The following is a 22646-nucleotide window of genomic DNA, read 5'->3' on the forward strand; positions in this document are numbered from 1 at the left end:
TGAAATACGGATTTACTCTACTATAGCAGTAAAAGTAGCTAGTTTATGTGCAGTTCTTATGTCCACGTATTGCCTCCTAAAGATATATTTGGAACTAGTATTCTTAAAGTATTTACCAAGTTCTAAAAATAACTCCTTTCTTATACCAATGTGCAGTTCTTTTATTTTGGTACTTGAAAACGAGGAAGGAAAGAGCAGGTTTAAAGTTCTTGATACTTCAGAAGCAAATGAAAATTTACCTCAGGAATTCTTGCACTTCAGATGAGCTTTAAAGAATGAGTTTGGAGAGGAGTTTTATGTGCAATAAAATGAAGTAAAAGTGACTGCAATAACCTGTAGAATTCTAGATAAGTTAATTAAGCTTTGGAAAGGGCAAAACATAACCTATGTAATGAATAAATAATGCTCCCTATTATATGTTGCATTAATTAAACTGTCTTTGCTACGTAAACCTAGAGAAGTTTGTGAGACCAGTCTACAGACTAGGAAAACTGACCCTTTTTTAAAATTTAGCCAGTGATTTTAATCTTTTAACTGGAATTACTCTGTAGTTGGTCTCCATCTAAAACTTAAACTTACAATGAAATAGGTAACTAGCATTTATCATAAAGAGGAAAACAATGACATTTCTAAACTCTTGTCAGTGAAGTGTCATCTTTTGATTTAGGACATATTCCAATTTTTTTATTTGAAAGTGCTTTAGAATATAGAGATGGATTTGCCAACAAAACTGAAGGATTGTGAACCACGAGATATGGATCTCTTCTGAGTAGTCACTCTAAAGTCTCCTTTAAGTCCCTCTACAGTGTAAGTTCCTTGTGGGCAAGGAACATGTCTATTAACTCTGTCATAGTCTCCCAAGCGCTTATCACAGTGCTCTGCATCCAGCACTCAATAGATATGACCGATTGCTTTCTTTGGTGTAGAATGGGGAGAATACCCATTCCCTCTTCAGATTTTTTTTGCAGATAATCCCCGACGTGGTAGTAGAACTTTCTTTTGAAATTCTGTAGTAAACAAGATATTATAGTGATTTTGCGCTTAGAGGGGAACCCAAAGTGCCTGTTGAACTTTGCAGCCACTTGTGGCAGTGAATCAGAAATGCCGTTCTCTTCCCATCATGTGGAAAAGAAAGAGAATACGTTTATGCGGTGAAACGACAGGAAGGAGGAATTATAGTCCACACATGTGGACTGTAACGGAGAGTTAAAAAACTTAGACCAGTTGGTGTTAGGATGACTGGAGCTTTAGTTTTCTTCAAGGAGCCTGGAAGGCTCACTGGAATCCTCAACTCCCCTGATAACTGTACACCTGAGGTGCTTAACCCATCAATAGTGTTTGAGTACTTACTAGGTGCAATAAATTAATATATAAAGGGCAAACAGTTAAGTGATTTATTGCATAATTGGAGTTTACTCACTTGTCTGTCTTGTCTCTGCTAAATTGTAAACTCCTTTGGGATTAGGGCTCCATACAGCACTCTGAAGTGCATGGCAAATGGCATATCCTATGTTTTAAAAACGATTCTCATATAATCTTTAATTCGCTAGAGCCATAGCCTATTTTTAGGGTCACTAAAAAGGGGAATATATGTGATTTGAACACCTGGAAATGAAGTAATGGAATATTAACGAGAAGAGAACTAGCAATATAGTCTTAGGATTTACATAACTTAAACAGTCGAATTCTTAAAATGTATGTAAAGTGATTTTGTTTAAGCACTTTTTAAAAAATAGGCAGTATGTTTCAGAAGACTTGCAAGATATGATTAGTCACGCTGGGGAATAGCAGGAAATAGAATTTTGCATTTTGGTGTATCGGGAGTGACTGAACGCTCCCTAACATCCCTGGTTTGCCTCCTAGACTAGGGAGATCTACGGCACCTAAACCATTCCTAAAACTGTTTCAGAAAAACTTGATATTAGTGTTATTTATTAGGTGTTTTCTCTGTGTGAAGTACTATGCTAAATGTTAGGATAGAATCAAGATAGTCAAGTCACACACAGTCCTCGCTCTATGCTCATAATCTAAAGGATAAGGAAAGCAGCTATTTTACCCCCACTTGGGGGTAAAAATTTTGGGAAAATGAGACCCAGAGAGGTGAAGTGACTTGCCCAAGATCACACAGCCAGACTGGTTGGAGAGCTGTGACTACAACCTGTTTTTGCATGACACCTGGTCCCCTGATTAGCTTTCTTCATTAAAATTCCTGGCATTCTTCACATGAAGTAAATATGGCCTAATTTCTTTGGCATTATGGTTCATAAAAATATCGAGTAGTCCTGGTGCAGGCACAGAGGAATATTTATAAACAAGATAGAAGTAATTCATTAGAATGGAAGCGCTTGTTCTTATCCTTTTAGTACCTAAGCTGTATGTATAAAAGCGAAAAGGTCAACAAAATATTTTAGCTTTAGGGGTAAATTCGTAGAGTTGAAAAGACCTTTGTTCTAGTCAGGGCCAAATATAGGTTTTGGGATATGGCATTTTCAAAATTGGTAGTGTATTTGACCGTATTTCTTTAAGCACATTTATTTCAGTCTGAGGGTAAAAGTAAAGCCTATGAAACAGTTCCTTTAATAGTAACAAGTTGTTAGAAGGCATACATTGGGAAAGCAAATCCTGTAGTGATGTTGCATACGAGAATTAAGGCGTAGTGTAATATGAAGTCATTTTTTCTTACTTGGAGTAGCTGTTTTTGCTTACCTTTATCAGGTCATTCAGCATCCAGCTCAGGGCCCATCTCCACTTCTGAAACCAAGCAAAGGGATTGATCAAGTTTGCTCTCCGTTTAATGTGTGTTTAAATTTGGTGCTCAGTATTTGCTCAAAAAACACTACAACATTAATTTTTAAAAAAGCAGTTTCTCTGGACTAGAGGGAAAACGGCTTGAGACCGGGGCCCACTTCTTCTCCATATTATGTACTTCCTCTGTAAGCACTCAAAAGTTGTTAAATCCCTATATGCACGTACACGCTTTTTTTTATATACTCAGTGAGGACATATTCTTAGATGTCTAACTTATCTATATTGTGTTGGGAAATGAAGCTGTGTTTCAGGGAGAGCTATCAGTTCAGTGAATAAGGGAATTGATTATGCTCTTAGTTTCAAGAGGTTTTTCTTAATGGAGCACTTGGAGTGTTATGAATAAAACACCAAGGAAGTGCAACATTAAGGAGTGCAGCTCTAGACTGTAAGAGCATTGTGGGCAGGGAATATGACTATTGCTGAATTTTACTCTCCCAAGTGCTTAGTACAGTATTTTGCACACAGTAAGCACTCAATAAATGATTGAATGAATAATTGTAGGTAAAGTTCTATGTTTCCCAAGCACTTGCGGATTTTAGAGCATTTTATAAAGCCCCCTAAACTCAGCCTGGATTCAGATTCATTTGAACGTTCTTTCCAAAGCTTTTACTTGTAGAGGTGAAGAGGAAGTTTGTTGCCATCTCAGAGTGCTCTGATTGGGTTGAGAGAGGTCGATTGCCCCCAAGCTCTGAGTTAATCCCCTGCCTGTAATGGCAATTCTGCCTCCCCGAAAAGAGGGCTGGCCACCTTCCCCCAGGTGGAAGCCATGACCTTCCTTTCTTCAGGCGCAGGGCCAAAATGGTGCCCAAGATGAGTGGGGTCCTGCTCTGAACATCTGTGAGCGTGTTGGAGGTTAAAGAGTACTGGGGAGCAAAGCTGAGCAGCTGCATAGGGAGTGGGTGAGAGAACATTGGTTGGGCAGCGTGGCTCAGTGGAAAGAGTCCGGGCTTGGAAGTCAGAGGTCAGGGGTTCGAATCCTGGCTCCTCCACTTGTCAGCTGTGTGACTGTGGGCAAGTCACTTAACTTCTCTGAGCCTCAGTTCCCTCATCTGTAAAATGGGGATTAAAACTGTGAGCCCCACGTGGGACAATCTGATCACCTTGTATCTACCCCAGCGCTTAGAACAGTGCTCTGCACATAGTAAGCGCTTAACAAATACCAACAGTATTATTAGTTGAGATCATGACAGTTGTTGAGATAGCATATACATGCCTCTCCCCACTTCCCAGCTAGAGAAGATAACCTCCCTTTCGGGAGAGGGAGGAGAGAAAGACATGCTGCCTCTGTTTGTCAAATGCCATTTCCTCTTCTCCTTGCTGTTGTAGCACTGTTAAATCAGTCGATCATTTGTATCGACCTAACACTGTGTGCAGAGCACTGTGCTGAACGCTTGGGAGAGTATAGTACAGCAGAGTTGGTGAAAGTCGTTCCCTGCCCACAAGGAGTATTCATTCGACGCTCAGAGAAAAGGGGTTGTCCTTGTCTCAGACACTGATGATTAAGAGAGTAAAGGAATGTCCTGTTGGCACAGGTCTTGTCTTTTCTTGAGCGTTGATGGTTAGCACCACGACATCCGCCTCTCCTGCCCGGTCCTCCCCACGTCCAGTGGCTTTCATCGCGAGATGGCTGGTAGGGAGAAGGGGTGTGGTCCGGGCGTGGACCGGGTTACAGACACAGTTCTCGTCAGTGAGGTTACATTCTAAATAGGACCAGGCCAAAAAAGAACACAAGGCACCAGTGAGTACTTGGGTGGGGTGAAGGCATCTGGTTTAATTTATGTTTTCTTCTCTTATGGAGCCTCCCAGTGGTGAGTTTGTCTTAATATTGGGAGAAGTTTCAGTAGTTAAATACACAAAGACTTGGAGAAAGAAGTACGGGGGAAGATAATACACTTGGGCAGGGTAAGATGGGGAAGTAGGAGAAACTGGGGGAAAAAAGTTACTTGTGCTAAGGATCGTAGAGGAGAGGCTTGAAAGGGTGAAAAATTTAGTTGGTCTGTAAGAGGCTAGAGGCGGCCAGTGAAAGGATGAGGGAAAAGGAGTTGGGCGTTTGTGAGGCATCTTTATGAATAATCTATAATAATAACCTGCTCTACGATAAAGCACATCTTCCAAAAAAGGTGGCGACCCTCTCATCCCCTCCGAGGACTGGAAGTGGGTGAAGGGAAAGCAGAGTCCCCGTGACAGGGTGGTACCCAAATCTGGAGTCTAGCTTGGGTGGTGCCACTCCCTTTTCGAAGCCCATCAACTGAAAACATTTGCCCTGAGAGTTGGGCCCTCAATCAGTGGTATTTATTGAGCGTTTACTGTGTGTAGATCACTGTACTGAGCGCTTGGGAGAGTACAATACAGCAGAATTAGCAGACATGTTCCCTACCCATTGTGAACTTCCAGTCTAGAGGAGGAGACAGACATTAATATGACTAAATAAGTAATTTTTAATATAGAATTTAAAGATGACATAAGTGCTGTGGGGTTTGGATGGGGTGAATATCGAATGTCCAAAGGTTACAGATCCAAGTCCATAGACGATGCAGAAGGGAGAGCGTCATGGGGTCTATAAGGTTATTGTTAGAAGTGATGTTTGAGGATTTGGGAATGGCATAGGTTGGGCTCATCATCACAAAGAACTCCAGCCACCCCAGCTCCTAACTGCACTCTTAGTGGTGGGCACTTGTGCATGTATCTGTAATTTATTCATTTATAGTAACATCTGTCCCCCCCGGCCCCAGACTAAGCTCGTTGTGGGCAGGGAATGTGTCTGTTACCTTGTTGTTCTCTCTTGAGCAATTTGTACAGTGCTCTGTGCGTAGTAAGCACTCAGTAAATACAAAATTGCTGGAATATCTGTGAGTATTGGAATTTGAAATATGTGAAAACTTTGGCAGTTTTTTTTCCTAAAACCTTTATATGCAGGAGTAAAAGAAGCGTAAATACCCACTTTTGCCTAGGCACTTAAATGAGTGGGAAGAAATGTTTGCTACATGTGAGACAGAGTAAGACTGCATTGGCCTGAGTAACGTTGTATCTCAATGGGCTAGAATTCGAAAGTTTCCGCCCTGAACAGGAAATGACATCCAAACTTTGGCATGCTTTAAGGAGCATTATTTTCAACAGTACATAAGTTCTAGCACCTGACTCTTAGTCAAGCAAGCTGCAATTTTTTAGCCATGCAGTTTTTAGTCATCTACATTTCCTAATATTCTTGTATTGAGTCTTAGTGTTGAGGTCACTCTTGATCATTATTAATAATATTTGCATTATACTTGCTCATAGAACCTACCTTTGCTTGACATGTTGGAAATGGGCCACACGTTGCAAAAGCTGTCAAATGATAAAATCTTTGATATTTACACTGGGGTTGGGCCCCAGAACAAATAGTCTCTCTAAAATCTAAATTGTTTGTAAAGCTTTTCCTTTAGCAGTGATGTCTTCTTAATACTGCTTTCATATGTAATTCTGTTACCATTGCTCGTGACTCAACCTTATGAAATATTTGAAGATTTGGGGTTTTTTTTTACAAGAACAATTTCCTTTTTTTCCTCTGGACGCCTACAGGATTTTCAAGAATCTTTTTGACAATAAGAAATGGAGTTGTAGGTCCCTTGTGCCACAAAGAGGTTATATAAATGGGCATAATCCTGTTTATTGTGGGAAATGATCTTAATTCTATTTAAAGGGTTGTTTTTTGTTTTTCTTAGTGGTATTTAAGTGCTTACTATGTGCCAGGCATTGTACTAAACTCTGGGGTAGATACAAGCTAATAAGGTTGGACGCAGTCCCTGTCCCACATGGGGCTCAGTCACAGTCTTAATCCCCATTTTTCAGATGAGGTATAATGAGGCACTGAAAAGTGAAGTAATTTGTCCACGTTCACACAGCAGATAAGTGGTGGAGCCAGGATTAGAACCCAGGTCGTCTGACTCCCAGGCCCGCAGTCTTTCCACTAGGTCACACGGCTTTGTGGGTTTAAATGAAGGCTTTGACCATTGAGGGCCAAGGGCAAGATTGGCAGCCAGCATGGTTCTGCGGCTTGGTTCCATCACGGGTGTTCCTGGTGGTCCTGGACTACCAAACCTATCCTCATAAAGTCTTGCGGGATCACCCCAAACTGGGAATAGTCCAGACCCGAACTAACATCCTAGAGTCCACTGGGAACAATGAGCCCAGCCCTGTGAATCCTGATACTGTTTGTACAACTGCAGATGGAGTAAACTTACAGTAAACTGGCCGAGAAAGTCAGGCCCAGTACTGACCGGGAGTTTGGAATAGCCCGTGCAGGAAAGTCTTTTGGTGACCTGCTGACTCAAACCTCCTTTTCCCTTTTATTTGGAAAAATGAAGATTGAAATGTTCAGTTATAATCTGGTGAAACAGACTAACCTGACCCACAGTGGGGGGGAACTCCGTACCTTTTTTTAAATTTTTGGTCAGTTGGAAAATTCTATTGTAGTAGTTATCTAGATAAGAGGTATGTTTAGGGGTACCCATCCTTCCAACCTCTCTTCCAATATGACCTTAGCCCCTTGAGGGCAGGGGATGTGTCTACCGACTCTTTAATATTGTACTTTCCTAAGCACTTATTACAATGCTCTGCACATAAGAAGTGCCCAGTAAATATGACTGATGGATTAAATACGAGTGTTTGAAATCAATGGCATTTCTGGAGTGCTTACTAAAAAAATCATCTGGCATGGCCCGGGCCTCCATCTTTGGAGACACAGGCTCTTGCCACTATAACCTGAGTTTGCCAAAGGTGCGTGGTCACACATCTGCCTTCACCCCCTCTTGTGAGGAGAATCCGTTTGTTCGGTTTGTCTCGCCTCCATAAGACTTCAGCCGGGTTGGAAACAGGAAAGGGAGGGGCCTCTTTTTGGGAAGACCGAATTCTAATCCCATCCACAAGAGCTTTCCCATACCTTCTTATAGGACAGCCTTTTAGCTCTCCGGCACGAATTACACTGTGCATCCCCCAAATTGCCCCCTGTTGTGCTGTTATGTTTGTCATTGCAGTGCCTGGTTCTGTTTTTACTTCCACCTCCTTGTTTTACACTCCCCACAAAGCTTCCAGTCGAGGAACTGCCCCTTTTTTGATCACGGTGCTCGGGACAGTAAAGCCGTAGTTAACTCCCAGCTTTCCAACGAAGTGCTTATGATACTTTATACTGCATATTTAAAATAATGCCCTGGTTCCCCTTGTTCACAAATTGCCCGGTTTCAGCTCACGGTACGGCAGCTGTCTTGAAATTATGCCGGTATCCATTTTCCTCACACGTCCCACCCACAAGCGCAGTTTTGGGGTAGACATCATTTCAAAACTAGGCCACTACGTGAAAATCCGAGCAAAGGGAAGAATGGCAGAGAGCAGTAGAGGAATCCTTTGGGGAATGAGTGTTTCCTGATGTAGAAAGGAGAAATGAGCTGACTTGCAAGCATTTGCAGCCTTTCTTTTTTTTTCCCCCTCAAATCAGGATGTCAACTGTTTGGATTGAAGAATTTGTTTTAATATCATGAATACCAGAATGCTACTTTTGTTATGCCACATACAGGAAATTGGTTACAATTGTGACCAAACCTAAATCAGTAGTTTCCTCTTTGTGACTTTCACATATCTGTGGGGGTAGTTTACAGACGTGAGCCGAGTAGTGATTTTAATTTCACTACACTATTAGCAGGCGATCGCTTTTTTTAAACTCAAAACAATAGCCCAAACAAATTAATTGGTAATTTTTCCATTGAGAAAATGCTTAACTTTCAAATTTAATGTAAATGGGGAGATAGGAATGGTCTCCTTCCCTGGTGATCTTTAGTAGTGGCCTCCACTAGAATGAGCACCAGTCAAGGAATCAGGAGTTGGGTCACTGACCTGCTGTGACCTTGGCCAAGTCACATTAGTTGGTCCTCAGTTTCCTCATCCGTAAAATGGGGTAATAATCCCCACAGGGTCATTGTGAGGATAAAAATCAATCAGTGGTATTTATTGAGTGCTTACTGTGGGCAGAGCACTGTAGTAAGCACCTATGAGATTTTTTGATGTGACAGTGTGTTGGAAAAATAAAACCATGTACGAATGCAAGACCCAAATATATACTTTATCTCAGCACTAATTGAAATGAGATTAGCTGCTGATGGACAGGGGCAAATGCTGGACATATCTGCTTTTGGAGAGGGCTGCCTGCTTAAGAATGATGGCTATGCAGTCGGTCAGCTTTGCAGTCAGACAGTCACTATCAGTGCCAGTGCCTCCAAATGACAAATGTAATGAAGAAGCAGGGTGCTTTTACAAAGACGTAGAAAAATGTTGGTATTCTGATGAGCTGATCCTAATGGGAGATTTCAACGTTTGAGCTGGTAGTGTGATGGTCAGACAGGAGAGAAAAATCACCAGACCACGTGGAATTGGTATACTAAACAGAAATAGTCTACTTTTATTTAGTGGTTGTGCCCCAAAGTACTTTACACATCACTAAAGAAGTCATATGTCTTGCTACCTGATAATACATCGCTCATGAACAGTGTGATAGGAAACAGTGATAGAGGAGTGGGTTAAAGAAGGGAACTTGGAAGAATTCAGTTTTAGAACTATTCAGTTTGAACCCAGCTCATCTGGGTCGCAAGAAACTGGAAAGTGGAAAGCAGGTGAAAAACCGGGTTGGCGGTAAAGAGTTGGTAATTATTCATTTAGTCGTATTTATTAAGCTCTTACTGTGTGCAGAGCATTCTACTAAGTGCTTGAATTATCCATATAGAGAGGGTAGTTGAAGGCTTGGGAGTGAAAGAGCTCCCTGAGAAAATACACTTTCAGGAAAAGCAAACCTTGGGAATTGGCTACAGTCAGTGGGTAAGGAGGAGACTCTATCAGCCTGCAGAGATTAGGATTAAAATGGAGAAGAGGTTCATGGAGCTAGCCAGAAGAGCCAGTGGAGACTTTGCGGAGGTGAGCTTCTATGGAGTGAAGTGGAGGAAATATTGAAATGAAATGACTAGATGTATAGGTAAGGAGTCTCGAGTAAATGCAATAAGGGAGGGACAGTAGACAGTAAATTGAGCAGAGGGTTCCAGAGGTGATAAGTGGTATGTGTCGGTGCCATATCAGGAAACATTGCATGGCAGAAGATCTCCTGGGCTGCTAAAGGGCCCTGAGTTGCGATTACAGGATTTTATTATTAAATAACAAGGATGTACCTCAGAGAAAAGTAAATGATTCAATCCGGCCTTCGTGACCCGTGAGTTAAATCAGGTTTTCATTGTATTTGGTGCCTTCGTTGGGAATCGTAATCTCAGGCTCCTGCTTCCTTTGATGTGGTACTGTTGCGCTGACATTTCTCTGAGACACTGGCCGGGGAAGAGAAATCAGGGCTTCGTAGTCCCTTGTTCTTAACCACATTTCCTCCCTTTGTTCAAAATGAAACTTGGGTTGGGAAACCACACAGTTGCCCAAATGTTTAAACTCTTGAACTTTTTTCGTGAATGTCATTGTAATCCTTCAGCTTGTTCTGTTGAATTGACATGTGATTGAATTTAGGTTAACACGATGGATCAATCCGTGGTATTTATTGAGCACTTACTATGTGCAGAGTGCTTGGGAGAGTACAGTACAACAGAGTTGGCAGACATTTTTGCTGCCCATGACAAGCTTACAGCCTAGAGGGGTGATGGGCTTTATTATAAATAACTTATATGAATTTATATATATGTACAGAAGTGCTGTGGGGTGAATGTCAAATGCCCAAAGGTCCCAGATCCATTTGCATGTGATCTTTTTTTTATCCCCTTTAGCCTTACATTCCTCAAAAATACAACTACTATGCTGTAGCGGAAGTGACCCTAATGTATGTTCACCAAACCTCTGTTGAGGAAAAAAGGCTAGAAATTTAGAGATTTGGGCATTTTCTAAATTAAACAAGGAAACCCTGGCTACTTCCAGACAAAGGAAAAAGAATAAGAGGTCAAATTTAGTTAACCAGCCAAATAATTAGTAAGTGCTCAGGGTGTGTTATGTTTAGTTAAGCACTGCATGAGCAAACCAGTGGCTATATTTGGTCTTCGCCTGGATGACAGAGACACTCATTTTCTTTTCCCTGTGGCCTTTCCCACTTCCTGTAATCCTCTTGTTTCTCTGTCCTGCCTCTGCTACTAAACTCTTGGGTTACTATGTCTGTTTCTTCTGTCCAGTTACCCGCTTCTTTGTCCTTCTGTCTCGTCCCCCAACTTCACCCCTCCCCTTGTTCCCTCTTCCCATTCAGTTTTCCCTGTTATTTCACGTTCCTCCGTACTTTTGCTTGATCGTGAAGTCTTTTGCTCCTTTTCTTTACAGGCCCCCGATCTGTTCCTTTCCATCTGCTCTTCAGTCTCCCCACATGCCCTCTCTGTTCCTCTTCTGGACATTTTCCTCTTTTTTTCGGCTGCACTTTCTCCAGAGCCATTCCCTCACCTTCCCCGCCGCTTCCCCACAAAGTCTTCTTTCCCTGCAGCTTGGCGGGTAGGAGGGAGTCACAGGAATCCTTTTCTCTGGCCTCTCTTTTCCTGTTTCTCCCCTCCCTTGTAAGCCCTGGGAACCCCAAGGGGTTCTGGGGTCTGTTTGCTTTTGCTTCACTGTCTGACAAGCCACTCAGAGCCTCTTCTCCCATTAATCAATCCATCGTACTTATTGAGCGTTTACTGTGTGCAGAACACTGTACTAAGCTCATTATGATTGCAGTGCACCGTTGCGGTCTCTCTGCCGCTGGTTCCGGGTCTTTAGCTGTAAGGCTGGATCGTCTGAGGCTTTGTTTTACCACATCCCTAAATGTTTCCTATGCAGTCATCCTGAAAAATCCGACTGTGTTTCTCAAATTGAGTTATGTTGAGACAATCTCTCCGAGTCTTGGCTGGTTTTAGCCTCAGTGTTTGGAAACTGAAATAGTAATGATGTAGATTTGATATGCTGTACTGTGGCTTGGCGTTAGGAATGGCTTTTTAGATTCCGAAAAGTACTCTCTCCTAGAAAAGGAATGTAAGTTGGTTGAGAGGAAAAGGCCCATCTTTGAGGGAAGTATATTTTAAGCTAAATATATTTTAAGCGAAAATGAACTAGTAGAATACTTTAGATCTTCCTAGTAGCATATTTGGAAAAGTTCCAGATAGGAAGGAAAGGCAGAATTTGTTCAGCATTCTCACATCCTCTGGACTCAGGAGTAAAATTGATATTACTGAGTGTGCAGCAGCATGGCCTAGTGAGTCAGAGGACCTGGGTTCTAATGCCTCCTCCCCCACCTGTCAGCTGTGTGACCTTGAGCAAGTCACCTAATTTCTCTGTGCCTCAGTTTCCTCATCTGGAAAATGGGGATTCAGTCCTGCTGCCCCCGCACTTAGTCTGTGAGCCCCATGTGGGACCTGATTATCTTGTGTCAAACCCAGCATTTAGTACAGTGGTTGGCACATAGTAAGTGCTTAATAAATACCACAGTTAATATTATTATCGTTATGTGCTTTTTTCTAAATGGTATTTAAGGACTTACTGTGGGCCAGACATTGTACTATGAACTGGGGAAGATTCAAGTTAATCAGGTTGGACACAGTCCATATCCCACGTGGAGCTCACATTCTTAATCCCCATTTTGCAGATGAGGTAACGAAGGCACATAGAAGTGAAGTGACTTGCCCAGGGTCACACTGCAGACGAGTGGCAAAGCCAGGATTAAGACCCATGTCCTTCTGACGCCCAGGCCCATATTGTATCCACTAGGCCGTGGGGCTCTTGAAATGAGCTTCTTATTTTGACTTGTCTTCCATTCCTAACAAGGCAACAACATGAAGCATTGTTTTATTTAGGTCAGTCTGTGTCAGTGCTTTCAGTGAAAATCCGTGTGCTCTCCCGGGCTCTTGATTTCGGGTGCCTTTTTGAATAGCAAAACTGACAGCCACCAACTATTGGAGTAATCAAGGTCACAAACTAAGGCTTTTAGGCAGGTCTGCAGTAGAGAGGAAAAATCATGCCACTGTAAAATTGAAGCATGGGATGTGATCGATGATCTGTTGAATGCACTACCAAGTATTTGGAAGAGTACGCTAGAATAGGTGAGCCATACTATCTTTTTCATCTTCTAAAAGCGAGGCAATCAAATCTTGCAGTTTCATCAAACACACGTTTCAATTGGAAAATAAACCCCAGAGGCAGAGGGGAATAAAATTGAGTCTGCAAATGGGAACTGTTGGCCACTCTCTTATTGGATGAAGTCACTGGCTTGTTGTTGGTATGAAACCACCGACAGTGAATCACTAACAATGTGTCTGGGTGTGGCCAAAGACTGATGTGGAATCAGTATTCTCCTCCAGACTCGGCACATTTTCTTTTGGTTAAAAGATGCAGCTCTTGATTGCAGTATCTTGGGCTCCTTCTGCTTCTGCCTTCTGTGACTCAGCCTCCCCAAAACCCACGTTCCCAAAGAGTCACTCCAACCCCGACTTCTGCTCAGCGTGCCAGTCGATCAGATACCTAACAGTAATAACTGTGATATTTGTGAAGAGCTTACGGTGTGCCAAGCACTGTCCCGAGTGCTGGGGTAAAGACAAGATCATCAGGTCCCACATGGGGCTCACAGTCTAAGTAGGAGGTAGAGCAGATGTTGAATCCCCATTCACAGTTGAGGAAACTAAGGCCCCAGAGAAGTGAAATGACTTGCCCAAGGTCACACGGCAGGCAAGTAGCGGAGTCGGGGATCAGAACCCAGGTCCTATGGCTCCCAGGCCAGTGCTATGATTCTCCACGCAAACAGCTCTTTCTTCCGACATCGCTTCACAGTCTCTCCAAAAAAGATGTGAGCCCGTTCTTGGGTAGAGATTGTCTCTCTTTGTTGCCAAATTGTATTTTCTAAGCTCATAGTACAGTGCTCTGCACACAGTAAGCGCTCAGTAGATACGATTGAATGAATGAAGGTGTGTTGTTGGGAGAGCGGTCGGTCCCTGATTCTACAACAGTAGTAATAATAATTATGGTACTTGTTAAGGGCTTACTATATGCCAGGCACTGTTCTAAGCACTGGAATAGATACAAGTTAATCAGGTTGGACACAGTCCCTGTCCCACATGGGGCTCACACTCTTAATCCAGTGCTTAGAACAGTGCTCTGCACATAGTAAGCACTTAACAAATACCAACATTATTATTATTATTATTATTATTATTATTATTATTAATCCCCATTTTAATAATAATAATAATAATAATGTTGGTATTTGTTAAGCACTTACTATATGCTGAGCACAATTCTAAGCGCCGGGGTAGACACAAGGTAGTCAGGTTGTCCCACGTGAGGCTCACAGTTTAATCCCCATTTTACAGATGAGGGAACTGAGGCCCAGAGAAGTGAAGTGACTTGCCCAGGGTCACACAGCAGAAGAGTGGCAGAGCCGGGATTAGAACCCACGACCTCTGACTCCCAAGCCCGGGCTCTTACCACTGAGCCACACTGCTTCTCATATTTTAGAGACAAGGGAACTGAGGCCCAGAGAAGTGAAGTGACTTGCCCGAGGTCACACAGCAGGCATGGGGATTAGAACTATCCCAGCTCCATCCACTAAACCACGCTGCTTCTCAGGTAATGTTCCGTCCAAGACACCAAGCAGTAAGCCGGCATTCTGGAGGAACTGACAGTAGAGCACACGATGGAAATTTGTGTCCTATTGTGTCTTCATGGCCTCTTCTCCTCCCCTTCACCTCAGTTCACTCTTTGGGTAACCATATGGCCGCTGTGTGGGTCTCCTACTCTCATCCACATTCAGGAAAACCAGCCCTTCATTTTGGATGGTGGCAGAGTGTATGACACCAATGAAACTTCAAGCTCAGTCCATAGGAGGACCTATTTGGATCCATCTTTAGTTTTTTAGTTAACATTTTCCCACTTGACAGTAGTTACTGTGTTCCAAGCAGTTCTAAGGAGCTGCTGGATATCACTCTCTTGGATAGATCACCCACCCATTTGGTTTCATTTACCACTGCAGATAACTCCTGATACCTCCTTCTTAGTCTTTTTTTCCCTAATGGTATTTAAGGGCTTGCTACGTGCCAGGCACTGTACTAAGCACTGAGGTAGATACAAGTCATACTAGTGTTGGCAGGGCAAATTACACTCTAAAACACGGAGGCTATCCGAATGAACCGGCCGTCGACTTGGTTGAATTTCGGATGTGGGGCCAAGCACGTAGGAGAGTTTGGGATCTAATCAGGGCAGCGGAGGAGCTGTCGTACAAGAACTGTTGTGGTGTACCATCAGAGCCCTCAACCTCCTCAGTTGGCTAGCCGGGCAAGGCCCAGAATGTTGGCAGCTCTCATCACCAAAAATTAATCACTGGGTCGAGTACCTGCCTCAGCAGCAGTGGAATTTGCAGCACCTGATGGCCAAGGTCCCAGACCCCGAGTCCTCCGTCCCCAAGGACATCAGCCGGTGAATGTGGAATACAGATACGGCCTTGTTCTAATTGGAAACGACGTCCCCTTTCACTGAAGGGTGAATGTGTGTAAGTGTGTGCGTGCACGCATGCGCGTCCGTGTTTTTTTCTGTTTATATAATACCATAGTCTCACATACTGTTACTGGCCTGTCCTAAGTTTATGAGTGCCTGCCAGATATCATTAGGATGTCTACACGAGGGAATAGAAATAGCTTCTGTTAAATTAGAGATGAAAACATTTACATCCCTCGACTATCTAAAGTATTTCCAGACTCATGATAAATCGACCCCGGTCCGTGGTGGCTGTAAGAAATCGTTCTGAACAATTGCAGTGATTACAGTTTTCTTGAAGTAGGTGGGCAGGTTTTTTGTGTTTGTTTGATGTTTTTATTTGGATTCACATTGATTGTGGAAGTTAAGACTATTGCCCCATCCTCTGGTTTTTAGTTAAGTGAGGAATAGTAAGCCATAAAGTCAGTCAGTCAGTTGTTTTTATTGTGTGCTTACTGTGTGCAGAGTACTGAACTAAGCAGTTGGGAGAGTACAATATAACAATAAACAGACTCATTCCATGCCCACATTGAGATTAGTCGGAGCAGGGTTATAAGTACTCATCGATTGACTAGATTAGGTCAACGCAAAGATGAGCCAAGCCACCCCAGCATTTCCCTTTTTTATACCTTTTTAATGGTATTTGTTAAGCGCTTACTATGTTCCAGGGACTCTACTAAGTGCGGGGGTAGATACAATTGAATTAAGTTGGACATAGTCCTTGTCCCGCATGGGATTCGCAGTCTAAATAGGAGGGAGAACAGGAGAACTGAAGCACAGAGACATTAAGGGATTTGGCCAGAGTCACACAGCAAATGTTTGGCAGAGTGGGAATTAGAATCGAAGCCCTCTGACTCCCGGGCCCGTGGTCTTTCCACTAGACCCTGCTGCTTCTCTAACCTTTCTGAACGCTGAACTGGCCTAAAATTCTACTTGGCTCAATTCTTCCCTCTCGGTGTTTCAAAGCAACTTTCCTGCCTCTCCCCAACTGTCGCAGGGTCTGTTAGAGCCAAATAAATTCCCAGGATGTCAAGGATGGAAGGGTCTGAAGATGGTATGACTAAGAGTGGAAGCAGGACAGGGCGTGGACTCTAGTTAGTTCCAAGGAGCTGCTGGATATCCCTTTCTTGGATAGATCACCACCTGCATGCTTTCATTTACCACTGCAGATAACTTCTGACACCTCCTTCTTAGTCTTTTTTTTTTCTAGTGGTATTTAAGGGCTTGCTATGTGCCAGGCAGTGTACTAAGCACTGAGGTAGATACAAGTCATACTAGTGTTGGCATTTATTGAGCACCCACTGGCTGCAATTTTCTATAATCATAATAGTGCTGTTAAGCATCTACTATGTGCCAAACTCTGTAGTAAACCCTGGAGTAGATGGGAAGCAGTATGGTCTAGTGGATTGACAATGGATCTGGAAGTCAGAAGGACCTGGGTTCTAATTCTGACTCTGCCAGCTGTCTGCTTTGTGACCTCGGGCAAATCACTTCTGTAGCTCAGTTCAGTCATCTGTAAAATGGGTATGAGCTCCACATGGGACAGAGACCGTGTCCAACCCAATTTGCATGTATCTACCCTAGCGCATAGTACAGTGCCGGGCACAGTGTAAGCGCTTAACAAATACCCCACTTCTCATTATCCAAGTTAATCAGGTCGGACACAGTCCCTGTCCCACATGAAGCTCACAGTCTAAGAGGGAGGGAGGAGCAGGTCTAAGCATCTGGGAAAGTACAACGGAAGGAAGAGATATGATCCCTGCCTACAATGGCAGAGCTGGGCCCTGACATTTCACCAATAATCAAAATAAATAATTGAGTGTATAGTCAGATGTACTGCATATGCACAAATGTCAAGGACGGGTGCAAGCTAGAGGTGGCTGTTGAGTGAGCGAGACTGCAGTTGGGAGTTAAATGAGGAAGGCGTGTTAGAGGAAGTGGGATTTTTAAAGGGATTTCACCACCAGGAGAGCCGTGATCTGTCAGATATGAAGGGGGAGGGATTTCCAGGCGTGGGGAACAGAACGAGTATGGGGATGGAGGTGGTTAGAGGCAAGGAAGTACAGTTAGCAAGTTAGCCTGGGAGGGGCAGAGAGCGGCAGAACTGGGTAGTAGCAAGCGACGAAGCGAATTAATTGTAAAATGGGGAAAGTTGGCGGAGAGCCTCTCTTCTGGCTCAGATTTCTTCCTGACTCCAGAATACGCTGACTTCCTCTGAGATGGGTGTGTTCACTTGACATTTTGCTAGAATGCCGATAGGGAATTGGTACACATTCATCTGACAGCATGACGTGATCTTGGAAGAAATGGTTTGTGCATGTGCACATGAGCAAGCGGTGAGACAAGCCAAGAAATCGATATTTAGGCGCTTACTCTGTGTCAAGCACTGCACTGAGCGTTGGAGTCCATATAATTCATTCAGATCAGAAACAGTCCCTGAGCAGCAGTGTGGCCTAGTGGAAAGAGCCCAGGCTTGTGACTCAAAGGACCTGGGTCCTAATAATGATAATGGTATTTGTTAAACACTCTGTTCCGGCTCTGCGACCCTTGATTCATTCAGTTGTATTTATTGAATGCTTCCCATGTGCAGAGCACTGTACTAAGCACTTGGGAGAGTGCAATATAACAATAAACAGACACATACCCTGCCCACAATGAGCTCATAGTCTAGAGGACCCCTCTGTGCCTCAGTTCACTCTTCTGAATGAAGATTCAGAATTTGTTCTTTCCCCCTACTTAGACTGTGAGTCCTTATGTAGGACAGAGACTGTGTCCAACCTGATTATTTTGTATCTTCCCAAAGTGCTCAGTACAGTGATTGACACAGAGCAAGTGCTTAGCATTATTATTACTACTTTTTCCCCAACCCAGATGGGGCTCAAACTCTAAGGGGTGAGGGAGAACAAGTTTTTCATCCTCTTTCTACAGATAGGAAAATTGAGACCCAGAGAAGTTGAATGACTTGTCTAAGATCACACAGCAAACACTCCCATTCCCATACTCTCTCCACTAGACCACATTGTTTCTCCTGGAGTACAAATGCGAGTTTTCCTCAGTATAATCAGTCGTGTTGAGCGCTTACTGTGTGCAAAGCACTGCACAAATGCACTTGGGAGAGCACAGTATAGTAGAGTTGATAGACACCTTCCCTCCAACGTAAGAATGAACTGGGTGTGCATCCTGCCTTTAGTTTCCTACCTTTAAGCCATCAATGGGGAAATAGGGTTGGTTTTTTTTGTTGTTTCTGTTTTTTTTATAGTATTTAAGTGCTTATACCCGCTGTCTCAAGTTCCACTCCTCCACTTCTCTCCTTGACCCTCTCCAATCTCGTTCCCATCCCCTTCACTCCACAAAAACCGTCCTCTCAAAAGTCCCAAATGATCTCCTCCTTGCTGAATTCTAATCCTCCTCGACTTTTAAACTGCCTTCAACCCCGTTGACCACCCCCTTCTCCCAGAAACATTATCCAACCTTGGTCCTCTCCCGGTTCTCCTGTCTCTCTGGCTGCTCATTCTGTCTCTTTCTCAGGCTCCTCCTCTGCCTCCCACCTGCTAAAACTTTGGGGGTCTTTCAAGGTTCGGTTCTGGGTCCCCTCCTATTCTCCATCTACACCCACTGCCTTGGAGAACTTATTTGCTCCCATGGCTTCAAGTACAACCACTTTATGGATGATTCTCAAATCTGCACCTCCAGTCCTGGTGTATCTCTCGTTCTCTGAGAGAGAATTCCTGCGCCTTTGACCTCTCTACTCGTATATCGTCCCGTCACCTCAAATTTAACATGTCTAAAACAGAACTCCTTATTTTCCAGCCCAAACCCTGCCCTCCCCCGACTTTCCCGTTGCCCTAGATGGCACCACCACCCTTCCTGACTTACAACCCCATAATTTTGGCATTATCCTTGATTCCTCTCTCATTCAGTCCACATACTCAATCTATCCCTAAATCCTGTCCGTCCAACGTTTACACTGTCGGTAAAATCCATGCTCTCCTCTCCACTTAAGCTGCTACCAGGTTACTGCAAGCACTTATCCTGTCCTGCCTTGATTATCAGCCTCCTCACTGACTTCCCTGCCTCCTGTCTCTCCTCACTCCAGTCCATACTTCACTCTGCTGCCAGGATCATTTTTCTACAAAAACGATCAGTCCACGTTTCCCCACTCCTCAAGAACCTAAAGTGGTTGCCCATCCCCCTCTGCATCAAACAGAATCTCCTTCCCTTCAACTTTAAAGCTCTCAATCACCTTTCCCCCTCCTACCTCACCTCACTGCTCTCCTACTACAACCCAGCCCACATCCTTCACTCCTCTAATGCCAACCTGCTCACTTTACCTCCATCTCGCCAACCTCTTGCCAACGTCCTGCCTCTGGCCTGGAGCACCTTCCCTTTTCCTATCCGACAGACAGTTACTCTCCCCTGTTAAAATCCTGCTTGAAGGCACATCTCCAAGAAGCCTTCTGTGACTAAGCCCTCATTTCCTCTTTTCCCACTCCCTTCTGTCTAACCCTGCCTTGCTCCCTTTATTTATCACGCCCCCTCCCACCCTACAGCCCTTATGTCTATATTCGTAATCTGTTTATATTAACGTCTGTCTTCCCCTCTGGACTGTAAGATCGTTGTGTGCAGGGAATGTGTCTATTACATTGTGTTGTCCTTTCCCAAGCTCTTAGTACAAGGCTCTGCACACAGGGAGTGCTCAATAAATATGATTGATTGATTGCCAGGCATTCTCTTAAAGGCTGGGGTAGATAGAAATTAATCACATTGGACACAGTCCATGTCCCACATGGGACTAACAAGCCTTAATCCCCATTTTTTACAGATGAGCTAACTGAGGCTCAGAGAAGTTAAATGACTTGCCCAGGTCACACAGCAAAAAAGTGGTGGAGGCATAGGGTTGTCACTAGCCCCCCTCTCTGTGACTGTTTTTTGAAAGGTAGCCGAACAAGCCACTGCCCCTCCCAAAGTGTGAAATATCAGGCATCGGGAGATTCGGGCCCAATAGGAGCCTGTTAATAGCAGTCTCTAGAAAAGCCTCTAAAAGTCTTGAGAAGTAATTTTGTTGTCACAATAAAGTTACATTCAACCAGGAGTACCAATCAAACAACGAAACCCGTTCACTGAATTGTAATTTATTAGCATGATAATAGCTTCTCCGTTGGAATGCAGAACAATCTTTGTTCAGAGTTTGGAATGTTGATTGCTTGCCACTGCCCCAAATGCTAATTTGTTTTGAAAACTAAATTCCATTCTACTCTCCCTCCCTTCTTCCCTCCAGTAGGGTTAAAGTGTAACTGATTCGAAATGCTTTTATTTTCACTGCCCTTCTTTTAAACTTTCAAGTAGCAGCTGAAGTGGAATTTCATTATTGCAAAATAATTGCAGTGATTTGTCAGATGTCTGAAAGTAGCCAAAGCCTGGGCAAGTTACATGCTTTTCTATATTTGGTTTTGTTTAATCAAAAAACTATTAGGGAAGTTAACTGAAATCTCTCTTTGGGGGGGACACATTTGTAACAGCATAGTGAGGAGAGATATAACGCTGTGGTTTTGTCGGGGTATGTTTGCTGGAGCCACGTGTCTGAGAATGTATGTTTTGAATTTCCTATGTTCTTTTAAAAGTATTGCCGTTTTAGTGCCATTTATGGGTACATTAATTCCATGCCCCTTTCCCTAAATCAAGCGTTGGATCCCCAAATAGGTAAGGTTTGGTTTAGCTCAAATAGATATATCACACCAGGCAGTGGCATGATGGAACCTTCAGTTGCTGGTTGGATATTCCTATTTTTAAAAAATGGTCAGGGCCCAGGGAGCGTGTACCTCATCTGGAAAATGGGGATTAAGACTGTGAGCCCCATGTGGGACAGGGACCGTGTCCAACCTTGTATCTATCCCAGCTCTTAGTACAGTGCCTAGCAAATGGTAATCGCCTAGAAATTATATATATATGTTAAAAAAAAGTATATTGAAGTGGTCTTAGGAGAGCGGTCCAGGCAGATGAAGAGGGATGTGGAGCTAGTGAACCCGGGAGTGGAAGGCAGTTGTTGTTGCGGTTCAAAAATATTGGATTGTGGGCTGTTCTGAAACTGGATAGAGTGCTTCAGCTATGTGTCGGCAGTTTCCCCGGTCTTCCCAGCAGTAAACCTCTCTCAGCCGAGGAGAACATGATGGTGGTGGGGGCTGGAGGCTGAGAATGTTAACCTTAATAGGCAGTAAGTGGCATCTTTTTCTTGGAACTCCCTTGCTGTGTGTGAGAGAAAAGAGCTCTCCAAATGCCTCTGCGGGGGGAGCTTCGGCCAAGCCGTCTCTTCCCCGCTAACAGGCCGTAATGGTCATCACCAAACATGGAGGACAAAAAAAAATAAATCATTTAAACCTGGCAGTGTCTTTTCTGATGTCGGGATGAAAGCGTTCCGAGGGTAGGAGTTAAATGATTGATCCTGGGAGCACAGTGAGTCGGTGCTGGACCCTGGAATAGAGTCAAGGTTATTCGACTCCTGCTTCAGGGACTTCTGGAGGGGCTCTTGCATGAAGATGCCCTGGCAGGGGGTGTGGGTTTAAGAAATTAATTAATTCATTCATTCAATAGTATTTATTGACTGCTTACTATGTGCAGAGCACTGTACTAAGCACTTGGAATGTACAATTCGGCAACAGATAGAGACAATTCCTGCCCAGTGTTGGGCTTACAGTCTAACTGGGGGAGACAGATGGACAAAAACAAGACAACATAATCACGATAAATAGAATCAAGGAGATATGCACCTCGTTAACAAAATAAATAGTGTAATAAAAATATATACAAATGAGCACAGTGCTAAGGGGAGGGGAAGGGAGAGGGGGAGGAGCAGAGAGAAACCAACCCACCAGTCCCTCCCTAAACTGAAAAGTTGGCTCTCTGGTCTTAGAACCCAGGACCGTGGAACTGGGAGAGAACCCAATAAGGTGGAAAGGAAAGCAGTGTGGCCTAGGGGCCAGAGCACGGGCCGCCTGGAAGTCAGAAGGTCGTCGGTTCTAATCCCGGCTCCGCCACTCATCTACCATCTGACCTTAGGCAAATCACTTCACTTCTTTGGGCCTCAGTTACCTCATCTGTAACATGGGGGTTAAGATTGTGAGCTCATGGTGGGCAGAGAATGTGTCTTTTGTTTATTGCAGTCTCCTAGAAGTTTAGTTCAGTGCTGTGCACCCAGTAAGTGCTCAGTAAATGATTGAGTGAAATTAATGTGGGACAGGGACTGTGTCCAACCTGACAACCTTGTATCTACCCCAGCACTTAGAACAGTGCCTGGCACTTAGTAAGTGCTTAAAAAACCCACACTGCAATAAAATGGACTCGAACTTAACTATAAACCAGGA

The 22646-nt window shown here is 43.7% G+C and overlaps 1 protein-coding gene across 6 annotated transcripts in view; it reads left to right on the top strand.

Annotated features, from left to right (window-relative positions):
- The window catches only part of FERMT2 (FERM domain containing kindlin 2), a 77339-nt gene that overhangs the window by 3927 nt on the left and 50766 nt on the right, over positions 1–22646 (top strand). The window lies entirely within an intron of this gene.

The sequence above is a fragment of the Ornithorhynchus anatinus genome, chromosome 14 (assembly GCF_004115215.2).
Source record: "Ornithorhynchus anatinus isolate Pmale09 chromosome 14, mOrnAna1.pri.v4, whole genome shotgun sequence".
Taxonomy (NCBI): Eukaryota; Metazoa; Chordata; class Mammalia; order Monotremata; family Ornithorhynchidae; genus Ornithorhynchus; species Ornithorhynchus anatinus.